The sequence below is a fragment of the Papaver somniferum genome, chromosome 10 (assembly GCF_003573695.1).
Source record: "Papaver somniferum cultivar HN1 chromosome 10, ASM357369v1, whole genome shotgun sequence".
Lineage (NCBI taxonomy): Eukaryota > Viridiplantae > Streptophyta > Magnoliopsida > Ranunculales > Papaveraceae > Papaver > Papaver somniferum.
Window position 1 is genome coordinate 144,811,560 of NC_039367.1, and position 24,667 is coordinate 144,836,226.

Here is a 24,667-nt window from a genome sequence, read left to right on the forward strand (position 1 = left end):
AGCCAAGAAACTCCGTTGTCTTCATGATGCGCCAACAACTCCAGCGCCGGTTCTGGATATTCCTAAACCCCAAAGGATATGAAGTACAATGATCTACGTGTGGGTAACGCTTTCAAAAGCAAGGGGGAGCTGAAACTTATACTTGCAATAGCCAAAGTAGAAAGAAATTTTGAGTACATAGCTTTTAAATCCGACAGCCAGAGGTTTATTGCCAAATGCAAAGACAAGACATGCGAGTGGCGTCTGCGAGCAGTTCCCTTAGATTCTTGTGGGTGGTGGAAACTCACAGTTGCAAACGATGTGCATACTTGTGAAAGCAACAAAAGGACTGACCCTGAATTAAGAACCAAAGCGGACGCTACTGGAAGTGCTGAGCTTTTCAAGCACAAATTCATAGAACTAGATGCGGCCTTTACGCCCCAACAACTGGTTAAGGACATAAAAAGGGATTATGGAGTGGTTATCAATTAACGGAAGGGATACAGCGCTTGCAAGCGTGGTATTGAGCTGATCAAAGGTAGCCCCGATGAATCGTACCAACACCTCGTTGGTTATAGTCACATGCTTGGTGCTCGTAAGAAGGGTACTGTTAGCGAGATTGTAACTGATTCAAATGATTCTTTTCTATATTATTTCTTTGCTTTTGGAGTATGTATTGAAGGATTAAAAAACCGTTTCAGACCCGCATTTGCAGTTGATGGTACACATCTTACAGGGCCACGCCAAGGAGTTCTACTGTCAGCCGTTGGAATGGATCCCGACGAGTCGATCTATCCTATTGCTTTTGCTGTTGTTGATTCAGAGAATAATGAATCTTGGGAATGGTTTATGAGAAAGTTAGTCGGAGTACTTGGCGATAAGTATTCTATGAATGAAGATGTTGTTGTGGCAACAGACAGGCACCCATCGATCGGTAGAGCCATAAGGATGGCATTTCCTTGTGCTAATCAAGTATACTGCATCCACCATATTTCAGGTATTTAACAAGACTTTATATACTATAAACACACGAGTTTTGTGTTTAAATAGATTTGATGTTAGTTATCTGAATGGATACAACATTAACCTTGATTTGTGTTTAGTGTAACTTATCAGACTGTAGGTCTTTATATGTGCGTATCTAGATAGAGTTATGAAGTCAATGAAAATAACATCATATTACATATAATGTACTTGGTACAGCATTCAGGTCCATGACAGTAGTACCAGGGCCATCCCTGAGTTCTTGCTGCCCCGAAGCCTGAGAAAAATTGTTACCCCATTAGAGTGTCTCGTTCTCATTGATCGTTTAATATGATGAGGCTTTGTATTGCATATCCACAGCGTAATTTGACATCAAATAGGGATGATTTAACACTTCAAAATTCTATATTTTCAAAGCATTGACATGCCATACAGTTCACTAATCCCAACCTATCAGATACTACATGGGCAACTAAACTAAATCTCTTGTACATTACCTGCAAATGCAACTCATCCATCTAAGAAAGAAGTGTTATATTTGCATCAAGTAAAATATTTTTGCATACTTGAAGTTCAGCTAGTTTTAATTGTTCATCAAGTAAACCATGATAGGACACTTGAAGATAGTTACCATGGACATTAAATTTTAAAAGGATTCACACAAAAAGTATATGTTTAACTGCATGATTGGTGGACTCAAAATGACGACATCATTAGGATTTCGGAATTGGTTTTCTAAAGTAGCATGAGACAGCGTTAGCAGCAAGCAACAAGTCTATCAAAAGTAGTATAACAAATTGATAAAAATTGAGAGTATTAACAACTAATAGAAAATAGTTCATGATTTTAATTACCTATATGTTATATAAATGATGATAATCTATGATATTTTTAGAGTGATTTCAATCACCATCAAATTAGATTGGGAGTTGTTGAGTGTTCAAGAACAGGAAGGAAGGAAGAGTGTCCTTGGGATAAAACGATGTATGAAATATTTTTGAGATTTTGTCTTCTTTTTTTTGCTAGTTACTAAATATTTATCGTGAACCACTAAAATCTATTCTCTATTTGCATCATGCCCCTTAATCTCTTAAAAATATGTCCAATAGTGGCCACATATATATGTACAGTCCAAACAAGTTTTGTTGTCCACTCTGTTGTATGATACATTTCAGATATATATATATATATATGCATGCTTCATGTTGTACTTATAGGTCAGTCCTGTAATGTTTGACCTTGCAGAAAATATCAAACAGACCTACCACAGCGCCGCAGCTTCGGTGGCATTTACAAGAGCTGCAAAAGCGTTTAGCAATGATGAGTATGAACTTGCTATGAGAGACCTAGGTTTAGTGAGCCCCGCTTCTTTAAAATTTGTAGTGGATCTTGGACCGAAAATGTGGGCCAGGGTAAAGAACTCTTCAGGAGTTTCAACTTCTTTCCTTACGTTCTCAACCTGCAAAAACAACAAACAAACAAAAATTATATATCATCAACACCAATCCACAACTTCCATATCAATTTCTCAGCTTCAATTGAAGTCCTTACATTCACTAGCTTCAAATTGGAGTCCTTCAATTTCTTCTCAGCTTCAGTTGGGCGTGTTTCTATGTTCCTAACTTAGTTCTCTATTCATCTTAGGATTCATTTTCTTTCTTTAGTTTCTCAACCTGCAAAAAAAAAAAAAAAAAAAAATAACACCAATACATAACTTCCATATCAAATTAAAGTTCAAGTCATTCAATTTAAGTAACTAACCTAACAACAAACCGATAAATCCCATATTAAAACCTAACTCCATGCATCTGCATAAAAATACCAAAAAAAAAATGGTTAAAATCAACAAGCCAAACCTAACATCAGTATTATACAAAAGGTAAAAATCACCTAAGTCGAATAAAATCAAGTATACCCGATATGAACTGCGTCTAAAGATGTTGAGATCTACCTGTAAAAGATCTGAACTGCAACTTAAGCTGTTCCATCTACCGGAAACGAACCAGAAAAAATAATTGTTAAACCCCCATTAAGAAAATCGACCAGTAAGAAATCAAGAAGAGAATTTTTTTTTTTTAATAAAAACCATAACTGTACCTGCTGATTTTGTAAAATCAAACATAACTGCTGCGCAATTGAGAGATGTTGAAGGTTAATAATCATAATGAATTTTAATGAGGTTTTGTCATATAAGGCTTAAATGGTTGGTAATGGTAGAGTTCAAAGAGAGGAGGAGATATTTTGGCTGGTCTGGTTCTCGTTTGCAAATGAACTGATGAAGAGAGAGGGGATACAACAGGTAAAAGTGATAATTAGGGTTATGGTTTGCTTATATTGGTGGCAACGGTTGTAATTATTGTGAATCTTTAGGGAAAATTCGCGACATTTAGGGTTTCTCCCTAAATCGATGGCCAATAACCATCTATTGTGTCTCATACGGATTAAGAATCCAATGGTTTACATAAACCTATTTTGTTCATACATATCATGAAGTTTGTGTTTCTTTGCTAAATTGGGTTTCTTTGTGTTTCTTTGCTAAACTCAATTCGTGTTTTCGGGGTATTAACAACCTTCATTATGACCAAGTATATTAATAAATGTCGTGTATATTTTAGTCCACGTCTAGATATCGATCATATTTCACATTGTCATATTTCGAATTAATAGAGATGAAATATATCATATTTCAACATCTCGGGTTCAAAGATTACTAGAGTATAAACAGAGGTTCTCATTTCGATGAACTGAATATGAAATATATCGGATTTCGACATCTCGGGTTCAAAGATTACTAGAGTTAGACACGAGGTTCTCATTCGGATGAACTGAGGATGGATTATATGAGTTCTTATCATCCCGGTTTCGTATATTACACGAGTGAGACTGGAGTCTCTCACTCGGATGAACTGAGGATGGATCATATGAGTTCTTATCATCCCGGTTTCGTATATTACATGAGTTAGACCCGAGTCTCTCACTCGGATGAACTGAGGATGGATTATGAGTTCTTATCATCCCGGGTTCGTATATTACATGAGTTAGACCCGAGTCTCTCACTCGGATGAACCGAGGATGGATTATGAGTTCTTATCATCCCGGGTTCGTATATTACACGAGTTAGACCCTACTCTCTGACGCAGCGGTAACGATAAGAAATAGCCTTGAATCCACAAGGTGTGTTTTGAATCCACATAACAAGGTATAGTCTCAAGAGATTTGTGTTGTTAATCCATAAGAACAACAAATAGAACACTTGAAAATACACAAACAGAAAACAAGTTTCTCTGTGTTCCATTTTTTCTATTATGCTTTCAAACAGTTTTATTTTGGTTTTATCTACAAATAGAGGTGTTCCTAGATAAGAATCTTTCAGGGCTCACTGGAACAGAAGGTGAAATTAGGGATTCAAGAGAATCCCCCCAAAAAGGCGAAGAGAAAGATAGTCTTCTTGCAATAGAGATATTATTATCAGATAAAGATGGGGAATCGGTATTTGGTACCGGGTCTGGAGAGTTCGACCCGGATCCGACTTCAAGAGTAGTCATGGGACCCGCATAAGCTTGGTTTTGTGTTTTTTTTTTTTTTTTGAAAAGACCACCAGGGAAGGGATAGAAAGCCACAATTAATTTTGACAAATCAAGACAGAACTAGGTTGCATGCAAAACATATCATTCTGCCGCACGTCCTAGGTTAATTAAGACTGAGAGACTAGGAAGAGGTAGAGGAAGCTCAGACAGCAAAAGAAGGAGACAAATCAGCAAAATAAGATTATAGGATCCTGAGATGATCTCTCTCAGGATAGAGATAGAGACGGACTAAGCATGTTGAAAAGAAAAAAAGATTATAGGATATGCATGATGAAAATATGATTTACTATTCGGGAATAATTCGGAGAATTACTAACTAAGTTCTGTTGGATATTTTTACTGCCTATGTATTTTATATTGTTTTTAAACTTTAGTGGATTTTTTATACACATTTTTCCTACCTGTGTATTCTTAGTTTTTAAATTTCAAGTCACCAAACCAGTGATATTTAGCTGACACTAAGCTGCTAACTCCCTTCAAAGAACATGGAGTAGATAAAATATCTAAGCATCAATTTTTAGAAGCAGACACGTTTAAAAGCAGAGACAAGGCGCTATACATACATAACTGAAGGATCATAACATGATCAACAAAATATAAACAGATATATCCAGGGTATAAGAGTCCATCGCCACTAACTTAGATTTAGAACTACAACTGACATCTTTTTCAACTATACACATCCAAAAAACAGGGACCAACATGCTGGCCAGGAATTATACTACAAGATCATATGATTACAGGTTACTGTTCACCACTTGTGCCATTCACCTCTATGAATTTTTTCTTGAATAGCTGCACCGCAAGTTCTCATCGATAACGAGTAGCGAAAGCAGGTTCGACTTCACAAACAGGAATCTTCCTGACCATATGCTCGATAAACTTGAAAGCAAACACCCCACAAGAGTTACTGCATAAATAGTATATGGATCAATTTTCCAAATATAAGGTTAAAAATTCAAGGTTAAAAACAGATTTCAAGTAAGACTCAGGTATCATTTTTCTTAGGGGTTTTTAAGTCATATCTACACCACCATGGACCGCAGTTGTATGCTTTCTCTAAATAATCACGAATTTGACCGACTTCCGGGTGAATTTTGCTTGAGCGATTATCACTATTCGGTCTAAGAGAATCATAAATTATAATTGTCTTCTCCTTTACTTGAATGGAGACTGCAACCCAGTGAATATTTTGAATACAAACTACACCATATACGACATCAACCTTATCCCAAGAGGGTAAATTCTCACTAGGTGGTGAACCACGGCGTCCTGCTAACCCTAATCTGAATCTGTCAACTTGGGCAAAATCACCATTCGCAAAATGTTGTTGTTTCACGAGCAAGGCAGCTCAGTCACAATGTATTCATGCAATAATATAAATAAGTAGAAAATATCCAATCTATTTTGCACAAAAACTTACCGGTAAGTGAGTTTCAAAGTATGACCAGGTACCAGTCGATTTGTTAGAAGGATAAGACTTGTGCAAAAGCACCAATGCACTGTCAATAATCTGCAGGCACACCAATAAACATATAACTTCACAACCCAAATAATGTTCTCATCATCATATTTAGTCGTCAATATCAAATGATGCAATCTGACTTACTTTACCGCCTAACCAACCAGTTGAACGTAATAGTAGTTGATACTCAGAGCAAGAGAACAATGATGTACCATCACCATTATAGTTATCGCCATGTTCCTTGCTGTGATAAATTAAGATTCAGTACAAGGCAACACCATGATTGTTAGTTTACACATATACAACAAGACAGAGAAACAAAAGGGTATACTAGGGAGGAGAAACAACAAGGCACGGAAACAAAAGGGTATACTAGGGAGGAGGCTAACCCGAGGTTTATGCATCTGTTCACATCATCTATATCCTGCTTCGTTATTCTCTGATCCCATATGTATTCTTCAAAATAATTCGTGATAACAGGCTCTTCGCCTGTAGGAACCTTTTTTACGTTCTTTTTCGCCACTTCCATGTAGGAGGAGTATACGGGGGCAACAGGGAAGGTGCATGTTTTACTTTCCTCCTAGCCCTTCCCTGACCTTTTGTAACATCATCAGAAAGAACGATAATGGGTGCAACAGGGCCAGTGCAGAGTTTATTTTTCTGATGCTTTTTTTTTCCCCATTGAGTTGTTACAAATGTTTTCTTCCTACATATCAGACACAATCAAAAAGTCATACCATGATAGTCTTCTGAAAAAAGTACGAAAGATATACGTGCTAATGTAGCAACAAAACTAGAGATGAAACGAATACTTACAACAGGTCGTCTCACATCAACTTCGTTATTTGGAGGATTGTACGGAAATCGTGGACTTAACTCAGTACTGTTGGATCCATTTCCAGGAGTCACATCTGGCTCCTGCATTGCCGCACCATCGAAACCTCCTTCTTCATTATGTCCTCCAGGTGGAGTCCCCTGTTAAAACAACATAAATATTAATAAAACTTCAATATCATAATAGATGTGACATCCTATCTATCTTAATACAAAGAATTTCCAATTAACTCACCGTTTTTGTCTTTGACAATGCGTTGTACGTCTGGGTTTCACCAATCTTATCCTTTATTGATTTGATCTCGGCAGTTAAACACTCCACATGATTCAACATTGTTTTATGGCTATTACTTACCTGGACGCTTAACTCCTCCAACTGACCCTTCACTGCACTTTTAAGTACCTCCATTTCACCAATCACTGTCTTTTTCAAATCCTCCGTATGACCAATCATTGCATTTTTGACAAAAGACTCGAAAGAAGCAATAACTGAAGCTGATGTCCTAGAAAAAAGAGCATCAGGTTGGGAGCTATGAGGTGCCGCACATGTTATGTCCTCTACCACATTTTCATTCCCTAACAGATCTTCTTCGTCCTCATCATCATCCATGCTGCTCTCCTCCGGAACCTTTTCATCCACAAAAACATTTTCAGACTTTAACATATTTTCTTCCCCACCCTTCTCAAACAGATCTTCTTTCTCCACCGCATTTTCATTCTTTAACGAATCTTCTTCTTCGTCATTTACCAAGGGACCTTCACATAACCCCAACATTACCAACCGCTTTGCATCTTCTCTATGCCACATAATGTCATTACACACTTCATCCTGTAATTTTATGAAGTCACTCGACCAAATTAACAATACATCAAACAAAAAAATAAAGTAACTAAGGTAGTTATTACTTCATACCTTTGAGTCCTCCAAAACCTTAAGTAGATCAACATGGTGTATTACTGAATTGCATGTAATACTATGCATATGGGGACACCAATTTGCAAAAATAGTATTTTTTCCAAACCCGCTAAGCAATCTCGGCAACACTTCCAGACCCCAAACCTTGGTGATAAAATGAAAAACTATAAAACAACAATCGCAAAAAATTAAACTAAAAAATATCAACCCAACTGATTCTCACCACCAGGACATGGGCCATTCCTTGAGACTTGTAAGTCACCTCGCTACCAACAGGCTTGTCGGCCTCAATCTGATAAAATAAGGCAACATTGCTACTGTCAAAAGTTCTGTTGAACTCTATTTCACCCCAAGGATAAGAGTTTAAGTCGACGAGGTTATCCACCAGGTACCAGTGATCATACTCAACTACTTTGTCATCTCCGTTTCCCAAGACATACCTGTGGACAACGTATAGTAACGACAATTTCACCTTGTCATCAGATTCCAGTGGGATTCTGATATTTTCACATTCAGCATTAGATTTGCTTGATTGGTGACATTCACGCAATTTTTCCTCCTCCTCCTTTTTGCTTGATCGGTGACATTTCCTCGATTTTTTTTCGTCGTCCTCCTCCTCCTCCACCTCTTTGCCAAAAAGAAATAATTTCAAACATTTTCCAGTTACTGGTTTTCCTTCATCGGGGAAATGCTTCATCTTAAGGCAGGGCTTCGTGGCGGGACGAGAAAATTTTTTGTTCGACTTCCTAAAACTAAGCCCTGAAATCAATGCAAACTCTTTCTTTCCGAAGGAGAGTTCCTTTCCGCAAACCATTACCCGCATTTCTTCACGGTTACCCTTATCACCTTCATCACCCGAGGAGATCTGACTAGCCAATAAGAAATGAAATAAGGAACCAGACCACTTTTGCATGGGCAGCTGCAGTAAGGGGACAATTGCAGTTGACATAAATTTATCTTGCTCAGCAGGAGCCAGCAGGTTACGCACCCACTTCAAAACCTTTGGTCTTGAGTATGTTTTTACATTGCACGTATGAGCCAGTTACCTGGCAGGGTGAAGAAACATCCTACAATACAGAAATAAATAGTTACACCAATAACAACATACAAGTTCTTAGAATAAAGTATTTGAGAGCGACAAGCAAGAACATTAAAAAAAGATAAATAGTTGTACATTCAACCTAATCCAATAACCACCTATATTCAAGTTGTAAAAGTGACTCAAGGAATGACCGGCCTAGTTCCCGTTTACAAGTGGCTTATACCAAATACACCTAGAAAGAACAATGCATCAACATGGAAAAAATAGGATTCGCATAGAGGCATCTAACTTTCTTTTATATATAAATAACTAAACTATTGTTATTGTTCAAATTTAACTTATAGGCCATTAATGCATACATTTCAGCATTTGACAGGGAATGCTCAACGTTGGCACAATTACAATATATCATACAATCATATATTAGAACAAGTAGATTCAAAACTATATCTCAAAGTAAGTATTCAGCTCCTCGAGCTTTACTGATTATTATTCTCAGAAAATATCTTATGTGAATCTCCAGCAATAAAAAAAAAAAAAAGTGACCAGACACAACACATAAAATGAATGGTTAGCCTTAATAAGCTAAATGTCACATATCTACCTTTCAACACCATCTGTAGATACCACTCTTTTGTCCTCAATTATGGCATCCAACACTGTTTTATCCACATGAACAACAAATTTCACTTTTCGAGAACACTTCTTCTTCTTCCCTCCTGCACCCATAACTTGGAACCTACAAAAATAATATAGTCGAGATTAGTAATAACATAGTAGTAATTCAAATTCTTTAGTTACTCAAAGTACACTCCGAACACAAAGTTATAGTGATTAAGAATAAATAAGTTCTTATCTACCTAAAACTACGTGCAACACACACATACCAGCACCAGCATAAATAATCCGAAAGTTCTATTGACCAAAACAAGCTAACAAAGAAACAAGACTAAAAGTTGATGAAATGCATTATACATGTGAGATGTAGTTAGTAGAAAAATATGAATGAATTAAACGCGTTATCTGTGGATACCACATCCCTACGGTTGTCTGGCCGCTACCAATTGAAAAATCAACTAGTTTTTACTGTGAGCATCATTGGTATACACCAGTGGAAGGATAGATCCTTCACACTCAACAAGCCAAATAAATGCAATCTTAAATTACAACAGGAGGAACAACTTATGGATCAAATTTTAAAATAGGTACATGCCAGTGTTTTAAGTTGCAAAAGAATCATAGTTTATGGCCATACATCAGAGGAAAAAAGATAATATGACAGCGTTTAATCTTACCACCAAGAGCCAATGTCATAAGCACCATACACAATTTAGTCATATAGTGCCCTAATTCTTCAATATAAATCATGTTATAAACCCTCATTTCCCAGAGTCTATTGTAAATTCTAAAATTTAACCCCCACATACCCATTGATTTGTAAAGATTAAACCACAAGTTTTTCATTACAATAAGCATAACTGAAGCATCATTTACACATCTTATCACAAAACATAAAAGATAAGCATGTTGTAACATCAGAATAACAAAACCAGAAAATGATAATCTATGGTAATGCCACAAACTAACATTACAACAAGTTTGTTATTAAGAATGTTGTAACAGCAAAATAAAAAAATGATAATATATGATAATACCAGAAACTAACATAAAAACATGATAAACAAACTAAGATTCAGTTTCAGAAACCCCAAAATTTTAAAAACAAAATCTCATCTTCAATTAACCAAATAAAGTTTCAGAAAACCACTTGTCATTCAAAATCTTAAACACCTAACCATAAATTGCCGACTTTCATTTTATATCCAACAAAATTGAATCCTAGTTTCAGATTGATGACAGATAATTTTAAACCCTAAATCATACCTTTTTTTTTTTCTTCTGCTGGTTTTGAAGTTGGGGTTATATCTTTCTATCCTGCACTCTCTTCGCTCTCCGTTTATCCAAATCTTCTTCCCTAATCTCTTCTTTCAAATACCTAATTTCTATCCGTATTTATTAATTCTTCATAGATGGCGAATTGGGTATGTAAAAATATAGGGTTTTTCTGGTTTTTCAGTTATGGGGTATTGGTGTTTTGCTGTGAATCGTCCACTGTTTGTCCTGTATATCAATAAAAGATTCAATCTTGTAGCAGATTGAATCTGAGAAGAAACTGAGAGAAAAGTAAGATAAAATGAGGCAAGGGTTTGAGAGGGTTAGGGATGAAATAAATGAAATTCAATCTTGCAGCGGATTGAATCTTCTGAAATTGAGAGAGAACTGAAGAAGAAGAAGAATGGAAGAGTTGGAGAGGGAGATGAAAGGAGAGAACTGAAAATGACGGTAATAACAATAGGACGGAAATAACGCGAGACTTGTCTCGGTGACATCTATGCTGAGGTGGTAGCTGACTCATTCGAAATTTTTGATGAGGTGGTAGCTGACTCAGTCAAGAGGGTGTGGACCTTTTCTAAACAAGGGTATAAAAATCCATAAAACCCCAAAAGAGTATTATCTGTATATTTCATTTAAGGTGGCAGTTTTGGAAGCTCGTTTCCAGAGGGAGCTATTTTTACACATTAAAGTCACAATGTATATCTAGAAATTAGGGTATTTTTTTTTTTATTTTGCTTCAGGAGAATATTGGCTTTTACAAAGTATACTTGCATCAATATTAGTTCTTTCTCAAATCCATGTTTCTCTTTTTATGGTTTTTAAATATCTCATGAACTATATATGTCATGCCCTATAGTATGAACGATGGTTCCAGGGCAGTAGCATGAAATTCGTGAAGTCAGTTGTAGGTGAGGGAACTGGTGCTTTATAAAACTCATAGAACTTTTAAGATTAAAAGAAGAAGTTCATGATGGCAGTGTATACCATTCGCTGAATTAAGGTGATTAAATCATTTTTATTTCTCACTTTTGTTTTTATCGTTTGTCTTCAATCTTCTAATTTTACGGCAGCATAAAATGTATTGTAGTATTCATTTTCATTATCCTTCACTTTGGTGACGCCGCACTGATTTTTATGTTATTTTCTCCTTCTCAACATTTTTACATATCAATGACATTTTATATCCTTGCTGAAATGCATGCTACTTCTAATAAGACCTTTTAGCATGCTTTCATTCCACGGGGAAGCTCAAAGTGCAAGAGGCATCTTAAGTACTAGATTTGTAGTTTAAATTTTTTTGACTTCTATATTTTTCGCTGATAACACTATTTCTACATTACAGTTATTTTAGGAGCTCCAAGCAGATGAAGCAAGCAAGAAAAAAAAACAAAGCTGGGGAAAACTACTGTGAACCATCCATCGGAAAAGAAACAATATAAAAGGCCAACCGGGAAGAAGAAAATGAATTAAATGAGTTCAAGAAAGAGGTTAGCTATGATAACCGAATTTAATTGTGATACTTTTTACGTCAGTCATCTCGCACATCTTCAATTCAAACTCCATCTTTAATTAGAGGGTCATTGTGGAACATCAGATGAATCAAGCGGGTCTTTGAGGTCTGTTGTTCCACTAACCTACTGAAATTTGGGGTCATGAAACAAAATTAAATATGAGTGAAACAACAAATGGACTTTCAAGTATTAGCAATTAAATTTAAATGGATTTTCATTTACATTTTATGGTTTCTAAATTTGGATGTTATGGCATTGAATTTGGTTTTTGTGTTGTGTTTAGTATAGTTTCTGCAGGATTTTTAGGGTTTTCTAAAACAGTTTTCGATGGGATTTTTGGTTGCTTTGTAATGTGGGTAAATCATTACATCTGGTGGGGGGGAATTACAATTCACCGGTGTTGCTCTTCAGGTCTTCCTTGCAGAGATCTTGAGCTTGATGTTGTGGCCTTGAGTCATGCTCTTGAATCTAAGCTTTAATCACATTTGTGGATGGTAATTTCCATGACGGTGTATATCCTGACTAGACATATATCAAGATACATAAATAATCTATTATCTTACCGACTATAACTGTTTAATAATTCTTTGTATTTGTGTTGCATTACGCTGAGCCTTGACTATAACTGAACAGAAGAATGATTTTTTTCTTTCTGACAGCCCACTGGAGTCGATAAGGAAAAGGAATGATGAACATTTTGTGGTAACCGGTCACCCTGAAAGTCAGTTTTCATAGTTGGGCCATGAATTTTCCGGCCTACTTCAAAAGTGTAAGACCCTCCACAAGCATTCAGAACAAATGGGAGTGGAGTATAATACCACAGTTGTGATGGATAGCGACATTCACTGGGGCTTTTTTGCCGATCTATCATGTATGTTTCCTTAACAATGCCCAAAGAATATAAGTGTAAGAACAGCTATAGGAACTGATATAATTGTAAGTACAGATACATGATAAATCTAAATTAAGTTATTCTGTTAGATATGCAAATATTATCTATTATTTATCTAAATTTTCACATTGATTGGAAAGCTTGGTTTCAGATGCATTAGCCACAGACGCGAAAAGAATGACATCCATTGCGTAAGGGCATGACCCTTCTTACTGTATGTTTTTTATCAAATTTTTTTGCTCAGTCAAGATAATGGATTTGCTCAGCTACTTGGGCACATTTTGTATTAAGGTTTAAAGGGTCACCTTGGTGTGCTAAAGGTTTCTTATGCCCACGCCACACCAAATCAAAAATATGGTTAAAGACGTTCTCCGCGTTACACCAAATAAAAAAAATATGGTTAAAAAAGACACCAAATCAAAAATCGTAAGTGACGGGACGAGGCACCAAATCAAAAATTCATTGGGATGGGGCGAGGCGAAGCCGAGCCACACAGCTTCGAAAATCCTAAGCGACGGGACGAGGCGAACCGAGCCACGCCAAATAAAAAAGGCATCGCGACCGGGCAGGGCGAAGTCGCGCACACTAAATCAAAAATGTATTACGACCTCTCAAACGATTCATATCATATAACTCAGTACCTGACTAGGACCCCATTGACCGTTAAGTTTGACTGTTTATTATAGCGATGATTGTTAGATGACTAAGGTATCTGGACGACAGAATTCAGGCTATTGTCTGGCCGGATTCCGTGGATCTTCGAGATTTTACGGCAACCTAATTTTGTGCGGAAACTTGGCGACACCAAATCTAAAATGCATCGAGACAGGATGAGACGGAGCCGAGCCACACCAAATCAAAAATGCACCGCGACGGAGCGAGGCGGAACCACATCACACCAAACAAAAAATATGGCTAAAAGTGATGAAAAGAAGAATTTTTTTTTTGATGGTGGATGGTTTTCGGGTCCGCCCGGTGCGTAGCACGGACACAAAATCTAGTGACAAATTAAAACTCGCAAACGAGTCAAGGTTAATTACTTTTTTCTTTTCAAATCCATCAATTCATCTGTATCTAATCGGCTTATTCATTTACCCGCGGATACCAAATCCATCGTACCGGACACCGATGAAAATCTCGTATCCGTAATATTAATTAATGGATTGGACGCCCGGGTCTACCAAATCGCATCCACCCATCCCTATTTATGAACCATTTTGTGGGGGCCATGATTCTATTTTAGGCAAGACATTATAAGTAATCCTAAGTCACCCCTTATCTAAATGTTTTTCTTAATACCAAACTTACCTTCCTTAATTAAATGTGTTAGTTTAAAGATTAATTAGTTATTAGTTAATGATTAGTATGATTAGTGATTAGTATGATTAGTAATGATTAGTTACCATTAAGAAGTTCTATTACAAAAAATTGAAAATTTTCTTTGCGAGAAATTTTAATTTTTTTTGCGATTAAGTTCGATTACCCAAATTTATGACCAAAAACGAATTTAATGATGAGTGATTAGTATGATTAGTAATGATTAGTTACCAGTAAGAAGTTCGGTTACAAAAAATTGAAAATTTCCTTGCGATCAAACCGAACTCTATATTTGGTGTGACCATTAAATAGTTCGGTTATAAAAAATTTAAAACTTTTTACGATCAAACCGAATTTAAAGTTCGGTTAAGAAACATTTTTTGCGACGTAACCGAACTAAAGTTCGGTTGGGAAATGTTTTTTTGCAACTAAACGAACTATTAGGGTTCGGTTGAGAAATGTTTTTTGCTACTAACCGAACCAAGGTTCGGTTGGGAAATGTTTTTGCAACTAACCGAACTATTAGGGTTCGGTTGGGAATTTTTTTTTGATACTAACCGAACTATTAGGGTTCGGTTGGGAAATGTGTTTTGCGACATAACCGAACTAACGTTCGGTTGGGATTTTTTTTTTTGAGAAATAACCAAACTATTCTTCATGTTCATCATTTCCATTAGGTTTGGTTAGTTCGACAAAGTTTTTCACATAATTTCTAGCCAAACTTCTCTCTGCAACTTCCATTTTCAACCATTTTGATGGTTAATACTCATTTTTCAATCGAACGAGGAACGTCAAGCAAAGAGAGAAGAAGAAGAGGATAATTTTTTTTTTCAAAACTAAAATTTTTCGATTCCCCCCTATTTATTTTTTTTGATTTTGATTTTGGTTAATAGATTCATTTAGATTAGATATATATGATTAGATTTATATAGTTAGTAGGTTAGTTTTAATTTAAATTAAAGTAAAGGGTAAATGTGTACTTACCTAATTTTAGGACACCCCTTATAAATATAGGGAGGTTGGCCTAGTAAGACCATGGTCCCCCAAAATACCATGGTCCCTAAAAAATGGTTCATATTTATTAACGAAATGGGATTTTGCGCCCAATGCAACCATTGACAGCCTGCCCTAACTCTATTTCTACTTACTTTGCCTATTGATACTTATTTTCCCTGCAAGCTCCCCCGTATGTAGACCCCTTTAAGAGATGGGGAAAATTAGGCTAAGGCCCAATCCGTGGATAACCCATAATATGAGGCTCTTAATTAAAAGAAATTTTAATCTAGGCCCAAATTATTAAAAGACATTCATACCATTACATATATTGTCAAGCCCCTAATTAAATAAAATTTAAAACTAAGCCCCTAATTAAATAAAATTTAAAACTAAGCCCAAAATTATTAAAAATACATGTATTACTTTAATATTCATTTACAATAATTTCTTAGCATGTGTAACTTCTAGTTACCCACGCATCTGTCTAGTGTAATTGAGAGTTACATATGCATCTATCTAGTGTAATTGAGAGTTACACATGCATATGATTTGTGTATTCAGATTTAAGCAATTAGCTTTTATGAAGTTTAAATCTTTGCCTTTCCTTCTTGTCTTCTTGACTCCAAAATGCCTGCATATCTGCAACGAATAAACATCCATGGATTAGGTTGGATGAACAAAAAGCAAAAATAAAAAAATATTATAGAATAATTGTAAGGCAAAATTATAGAACAAACATCACAGAAAATACACATGATAACCTATCTTAGCATGTGTAACTGGGAGTTACACATGCATCCATCATGTGTAATTGACAGTTACACATGCATATGACTTGGATACCTAGCATGTGGAATTTTTTGGTTGCAAGTTTGTTTATTTTAGCATGCGTAACTAGGACTTACACATGCATCTGTCTTGTGTAAAGAGGAGTTACACATGCATATATCATGTGTAACTAGGAGTTACACCTGCGTATGACTTGTGTACTCATCTTACCGAATTTACTTGTGATATTCAAAGTTTTAACATCTAGTTAGGTACACCTACGTATGACTTGTGTACTCAGCTTACCGAATTTACTTGTGATATACACATGCATAACATCTACTGAAGGTACTGATAAACTTTCAACACTCATGGCCTATATGCAACTAATACACTGAACTACGCATCATTAGCATATGTAACTAGCAGTTACACATGCAAATTGTATGTGTAACTGCAATTGACATGTGTAACTATTAGCTACATACCCAATTAGCTTACATACTCGTAAAGTACGAAGGCGCCAAAATTCAAAAGCTAATAGTCTCTACAAAATTATACAATTGTGGATACTTCATTCTTCTTTCCATACACTACTTTCGCTATTGACTTAAACTGGTTAACGTAGTTCCACTAGTTAGTCCTACACTTACTTCAACAAACCATTTCCATTACATACCTATAGGCAGAGACAAGGGTATCTGGATTTGCTCTCAGTGGCATTAACTCATCGCCACGATCATCATTGACAACAAGCAGACCATTTTTGTTGTTTCAGGAAAAGTTGCTCTAAATTCTCGATCATTAACTGAAAAAATGAATCATTCAATTGGCGTTATTATACAAGCTGACAAGTAACTACTATGGTTTAATCACACACAGACTCTTGTAGAATGTTAATTCTGCATATCTTACCTTCAATTTGCAGCTTAAGCCATTTTTTCATAAGAAGAGAGGGCCAGCTTTTCACGCTTCAAATAACATAGTTTCATCAGAGATACCTTGGAATCATAGAATAGGTGCCTGCACATACGTTTAGATCTCAGACCACTAACTCATGTGAATTAACAAATATAATTCAAACAAAAAAAAAGAACAAATTGAACAACAACCTATATAATTACTATATGCATGATAGTTGATCCACTGAATGAAAATTGATCTACTATAGTACCATTTAACCAAACAAATGTGGAATCTTTATAGACGTACAACAATATAGTTACACAACAGTGACTGAATATCAAATTATTATAAAGATATTTATACCTAATGTCGAAGAAATGAGGAAGACAGCGAAAGAAACTATCAGTGTAAGTTGGAGTTACACATGCATTTGACTAGCGTAAGTATGAGTTACACATGCATCTGACTAGTGTAACCGAGAGTTACACAGCTAAAGACGATGTTATTTTTTCAGTTTAATCATGTTGTATAGCATGCTAATTATGAAAATAAACGCAAGAGAGTTGGTAAATTTTATTGTGAAGTATCTAATTAAAAGTTGCATACCCGATGTAAAGATTTTCTGTAGGAAATACATAATTATGCAACCATGACATCACAAGATATATAGGGTATAGAAAACACTGCATAGTTCAACATTTTGTTTATCTAATGTTAACATACTTCAATATAGACTGTATTATCTCAAATTAACAGTTACAATCAATCATAATAAACTATCTTACTTGGTTTTCTAATTATCTCTTCACTTTTCCTGCAGATCCTTTGCATATCATTCCCTACCTGCAACAAAAACATCTTATCATATACAAATTGAGAAAAACTGAAAACTAAAAGTAAAATAGCTTGAAAAATTACTTACACCAACATTAAGTACAATAACTTCAAGAGACAAAGATGAAAATTCTTTAGCTCTACCTAACCTCCATTAGATCCAATACCACCACCATTACCAACTGTTTACTCCCAATAAAGCAATTTTATTCTAGTCAAGATTCTGGACCTTGTCAAAAGAAGTAAAACAACTAAAAAAAAACATGGAAAAAGTACATACACAAGAAAACTCTACTACATGTGATCGGCAGTTACACATGCATATATCATGTGTAAGTCGTAGTTACATATGTCATGAACATGTGTAACCGTCAGTTAGACATGCATATGGCATATGTAAGCCGCGGTTACACATAAGTATTGTGGCTTGTATACTGGTATGAACATATATTCATCTCTCATTCAAAAAAAAATGAAGTCATAAATAATTCATTTAAAACTTAAAAGACTAGATTTTATACCTAAATTGGAGCTCATACTCATCTGGAGCACCATCCTTATCTCCTCCAAAGGTAGATACTTCATAAGCCAACACATAAACTGTCCAAAAAGACGCTTGCAATATAAAATGTACAACAAAGCCTTCATGAGAAACAATAGTATGGAATCACCAGATCAGTTACATTTGACTCGAACATTCTTTACCGGAACATTTCCTTAGAGAGACCTGGAAATGTGGTAATCACAATCTAAGTTTATGGATTCATGTTTAATAACAACAACTCAATCAACATCAAGTTTTACAAACCTGAAGCACATTCGACAGCGCCATCCTCATCTTCCGGTATTGATATCAATACCATCACTCCTGGTAATCCATACATACACGTAAACAAATGTATAGAGTCATTAATAAGTTTTTTTCAACAACTTCATTTGCTCAATACTACCATAGCAATTGAAAAATAAAAACGCTGTAGATATACTTTCTTCATGACTTATCAATTGAAACTCAGAAACTTGCATTCATAAACAAGCATTATAAAATTATATAGAAACAAATTGTAAATGAACACTTATATTTTTGTGTAGTGTAATAAAAGTTGTTCTCAGTTGTGCATTATTAGCGCGTATTCAAGTACCCAAGTTAGGGGGTACACAAGTTTAGATTGACTTTAAGGTAAGAGAATCACAGAGCATGCATCTTATCTATTTGAGCAAGATTGTTACTGAAACTTGAAACACACAAGTTTATTGAAGGATGAACTTCAAGACCTGCATCTGTGTATTCTTTTTCAATCATAAAGTTGCTATGTTGTCCTGCATTTATTATATAATGCTAAGTTCTTCTTAATTTAGCTAATTTAACATGTCAACTGTAACATAAAAAGTTATAAAATCAGTAGGTTTCAGATTAACATTTAAAGTTCATAGGTTAATACAATTCGAATGTTTCAAACAACTAAAACAAATTTCAGTTGAACATATATATAAAATATGATGTGCATGCAAATTAAAAAGGTAATGAAATTAAATTGATTCGAAGGGTAATAGATATTAAAGTTCACTGATGCTGAATTTGAAGAACAATTATTGATAAAAAATGAGGACAAATAGATCGATCAAATCTCTGGCAGTAACCCTAACAAAAACTTTCGCAATTTTTTTTTTCAGAATCATTTTCTCAAAAGAGAGATTAAGATGGGACGACGATGGATCCAAACTTTTGTCAGAAATTAGATAACAAATTCTTTACGAAATCTGAGATATTAAGTTTTCAAGAACCAAATTTTTTCTTCTTTAATTCCATTTAGAAATCACTGAATGAGGAATTTCAATCAAATTAAATAAGATTAGAAGAATGAACTTATCTTTATCATCATTTTCGTTGATGAATCTGTAGATTTAAGTATTGATTGACGATTTTCTTCGTTTTTTCTCATCGGTGAAAGAAAGCTTTTAACCATTTCAGAAGTTCTCTTTATTAATCTCTTTCCATTCGGCTTTCTTCTACGAAGCATGTGAGAAAACAAAGAATCAAAATCTAATGAAACTAAGAATGGAGGACAAAGAATGATGAAAACCTATTTCAAATTGAAAATCTTACCTGAAATAGCTTTGAACAAATGAAACCTAGATTCAAAATCGATTGATTGAATATGTAGCTGCTAAACCTATTTACCTCAAATCAATATGGATCTGTAAATCGTTTCAGTTTAGATGAAGGAGAAGAAAAATCCTAGAAAATATCGCAGGAGCTCCGAAAGTTTATGAAAGAGAAACTAAGAAATGAATATGGTATCGGTGTCTAAAACACGATATATATCCCTAAGGCTAGTTCTGGTATTTGTTATTTACTGGTGACGTCAGCAATCCGGAAGAATTCAAAACCTATCCCCAAAAATAAAAGTTCTGGACCTACAAATATCAAAAAGTGAAAGTATGGAGTTGATAGTGGAGGATCCATTTTATGGGGCTTCTAAATATTGAACCCATATAGTAGGGTGGTTCTAGTATTTTTTCACTTATGTTAAAAACTTCGATCAGCGGCTGACTTCTCGTAGGCAGTGGCCGAACTAGAAATCTTACTCGGAAGGGGATTGACAAGCTAGTTGGGCTTGGCGAATATTTTACACCGAGCTTAAGCCTCAGTTTTAAACATACAAAACAGGTAGTAAGAAATTACATTTTGGGGGTTTTTTTAGAATGATTTTTTAGGGACCATGGTTTTTTGAGGGGACCATGGTTTTATTAGGCCACCTTTCCTATAGTGATAAGGTGTCCTAAAATGTTGAAATGACTAACTTACCCTTAACCTAATTTAATTTAAAACCAACCTAATAACCACACACACACATATATATATATATATAACCATCACCTCCTCCCATCACCACCGCCGATTACCACCACCACCACCTCCGATTATCACCACCAATCACCGATTACCACCACCACCACCACCGCCCACCACCGCCGATTACCACCACCACCTCCTCCCACCACCGCCGATTACCACCACCACCTCCTCCCACCACCACCACCACCGCCTATTTAAGAAATGTAACAACATCAATGCAATCACAATTAAGTTCGGTTACATAATAATTTTATCGAGTATAAAAGACGCCAGCCGCAGCCTGATTCTGCCATGGGACCACTCCAGAGGTATTTTCCAACAAAACCTTCGCTTTGATTTGATTTTTATTGCTTCAATTGAATAGAAATCATCAAAATAGGGTTTTAATAGGAGTTACAGAGCCATGTTCGGTTAGGTCGATTTTCCAAAAAACCCTAGTTTACTAACCGAACTTCTTGAAAATGAAGAACACGAAGAACAGTTCGGTTCTATTGGATTTAAAACTAAGTCACCGAACCCTCTGTTCGGTTGTTTCGAAAAAAAATTTAAAATTACAAAGTAACCGAACTCCACCTTTAGAACCGAAAAAAAAAACAAATCCAGTCTAACCGAACTGTGTTGTTGTGGCCACTATGTTGAGTTCCAAAATAACCGAACTTAGCCAATAGAGTTCGGTTTGTTCGCAAAAAATTTTAAAACTACAAAGTAACCGAGCTTAGCCAATAGACGCTGGAACTTCATTTTTTTTTTTGTTTGTTAAGTTCGGTAACTTCACAATTTTACCGCAGAACTGTTAGGTTCAAGTTTGCGAAAGAACCGAACTTTGTAAACTTATATACTCTTATATTACGTAAAGTTCGGTTAGATCAAAAGTGCATGCAGTTTGCGAACCAACCGAACATAACGCTGTAACTCATAAAAATTATTAGAGAGTTCGGTAACCTGCGTGTTTGGAACAAGTAACCGAACTACACTTTCAGATGAGTTCGGTTACTTGTTCATCTCACGGGGCAACCGAACTACAACTTCAGATGAGTTCGGTTACTTGTTCTTCATATAAAGTAACCGAACTACAGCTTCAGATGATTTCGGTTACTTGTTCTTCATATAAAGTAACCGAACTGTTCAAAATCCAGTTCAAATCCGGACCATTTTGAAGATTAACAAATATTCTAGGAGAGGATGGAGATGAAGAATCAGATGATTTGAATACTCAAACTTAGTGAATTGGAAAAAAAAATATTTTCCATGTTTTTCTCCTTCATCTTCTCTAACTCTACTCTCTCAATAATTCTACTCAACAAATAATAAACCCATCTTTTAATTTAATCTCACTAATTGTTTTTAACTAAATCATTCACTAATCATAACCTAAAATTAATTAAGAGGGTAGATTAGGTATTAAATAAATAACTAGATATGGGGTGACCTAGAATTACTTCTAATGCCTTTACCCCAAATAAAATCATGATCCCCAAAAAACCATGGTCCCAAAAAATCGTTCTTTTTTTATCATAGCATAAGCCAGGGTAAGCTGAGCTTTACATCCACGCTGCCAATTTAAAGTCAACACCCTCTCTAATATTGGCCATCGCCTTAGTGGTGTCACCGGGTGAGACTTACACCTTGTTTGTTTGCAGCTGACTCATCTGAGTCATCTGGATCTGAGTCGTCTGGATCTGAGTGAAATTACCTGACTCGTCTGGATCTGACTCACTAAGGTCTGAGTCAGAAAATATGTTTGTTTTGTGAGTCAGACCTGACTCAGCTGACTGGACTTTTTTGGACAGAAAATGCCCTTGTTCACATTTCAAACCATAACATTTATCACTACTGAAACATCACAAATTGTTCCCTTCCAGTCTAAACAACTTCCCTTTTTTGATGGAATTAAACATATTAAACATCATAAAATAATAAAATCTAAAGATTAAAGTCCTACAAACATAAAAGAAGAAACAAAATCTAAAGGAGACTAGCTATCTCATCACGTAAGTTGTTCATATATATCTGCTCTTGTCGTCCAAATAGACGAGGTGCATTTTCTTCCGTTTCCGCTTCCACTTCGACTTCCACCTGTGTCTCATTCATATCAAATGTCTCATTCTCATATTCTTTAAATAGCCAATCATCCAATGCATTACGACGTAGAAAGTTATGTATTGACATGCAAGCAATAACGATATCTCTTTGAGTCTCAAATGAGTAAGAAGGAATTTTACTTAAGACGGGAAATCTTACTTTCAATACCCCGAATGCTCTCTCAATCACATTCCTCAATCGAGCATGGGCTTGATTAAACTTCTCCTCTTTTGCCGTTGGAGGAACTCTTCGGTAATCACCTATCCAATACCTTATGTTGCGATACGGACACATAAACCCTTGTGTATGAGAGTACGCAGCATCACATAGATAGTATTTGTCTGCAAATTTTCAACAAAAACATTATGAAGTCATGCTGATGAAACTGCAGCAAGAGGTAACATATATGCTAGTCCAAACTCTAATCACATCCTCATCTGCCAAAGAAACCGGGCGCCTCTCTGCTATTAAGGAGGGTAGGCACAGAGCTAATCACTACTATGACTACTGTCTCACGCTTTAATATGTTCCCTTAATAAAATAATTAGGTGTAAACTAAGAACCTACCGATGACCATAAGTTACTACAGTGATTAACATGAGGGACCGTCAAAAACTTTAAAAAAAAGAAAAGAGAAAAATAGAAGAAGATGAAGAAGCAAATGCTGGATTCATACGGGAGATCTCACATACAGTATATATAGCTTTTGGCGCAAGTGGGGCTAACTGAGGACAAGTCATAAGGCATGAGACGCGAGGACGCCAGCATGACAGAAAGTTTAGGCGAGCAAAAACAGAGTAGAGCATATATATCCTAATTCCTAAGTAGAGTTCGGTATATAAGAACGCAGTGCACAAGAATCTAAATAAAATTGAGTAAAGAAAACAAACCCAATGCAGAAAAATGGGACTTAAAATAGAGATATTACCTGGTGAAGGTAAAGGAAACTTGAAATATGGATCACGCACTGCCTCGGTCAACACTCTCGAGTCATGAGCAGTGCCTTCCCATCCAACCACTACATACAAAAAGTACATATCCCAATCACATATCACAAGCACGTTTTGGGTACATTCTCCTCTTCCCCTTCCTCTATACGGTATTTGCTTCTCGACTGGAATGCTCGCACTAATTAGAGTGCCATCCAATGCACCAACAGCACCTTTAAAAGCACCTTCTCTGAGACGTTTATGCCTTTTAGTTATAGCTGGCTTGTCAAATACATTAGACGGAGGAACTAAAACTTCAGCAGACCAAATCTTCATAGCAGCCAACACTTCATGAAAATACTTACTAACCGTTTCACCCGAATGTTGAAAGTGATACAAAATTACACGATTCCTACAGTTGTGCCCAATTGTATATAAGAACATTGCCATCTTCTCCTCTACTTCTATATATTTACTATCCTCTAAAAGTCCTTTGGCTCGGAACTCATTGCATAATAGGGTAAAAGGAACCTTACTCATTCTCAATAGGTTGTACATATTCCTCGTATTTCCATCTAACAGGTCTTGGGTGAAAGCCTTTCCCGTTAAAATTGACTTCTTGTACTTCGGGCGTACACGCCGTTTAGCCTTCTTAAGTTTCTTCACTAACAAGCATAAAACTACTAGTTGAGATAATAGCGTTTTCATTTTCCTGAAAAGACCAAGTAGATGAAAGAAAATCAATTTCAATACAATATTTAGTAGAGATGACTACGACTAATTTCTTCTGAGTAATTGCACTGCTAGATTCACTCATAGTAAGTTATCAGCTCAGAAGAGATCTCAATGTCAACCGATTCTCCTCTTCA

General features: G+C 35.8%; 1 long non-coding RNA gene and 1 other non-coding gene across 7 annotated transcripts; both read right to left on the minus strand.

Moving 5' to 3' along the window:
• Window positions 1–9,780: 9,780 nt before the first annotated feature.
• LOC113319912 lies at window positions 9,781–9,943 on the minus strand. The gene has a single exon (XR_003345884.1). It is a non-coding gene; the product is annotated as a small nucleolar RNA snoR143 (small nucleolar RNA).
• Window positions 9,944–15,688: 5,745 nt separating this feature from the next.
• On the minus strand, window positions 15,689–20,199 carry LOC113317762. Of its 6 annotated transcripts, none has more exons than XR_003343991.1 (9): window positions 20,035–20,199; window positions 18,736–19,937; window positions 18,633–18,654; window positions 18,449–18,527; window positions 18,072–18,109; window positions 17,879–17,936; window positions 17,103–17,210; window positions 16,867–16,995; window positions 15,689–16,058 (listed from the first exon to the last, which is right to left on the minus strand). It is a non-coding gene; the product is annotated as an uncharacterized LOC113317762 (long non-coding RNA). The 6 variants fall into 6 exon arrangements; XR_003343986.1 differs by having other exon boundaries at window positions 18,016–18,109; XR_003343988.1 differs by having other exon boundaries at window positions 18,016–18,150.
• Window positions 20,200–24,667: the final 4,468 nt, after the last annotated feature.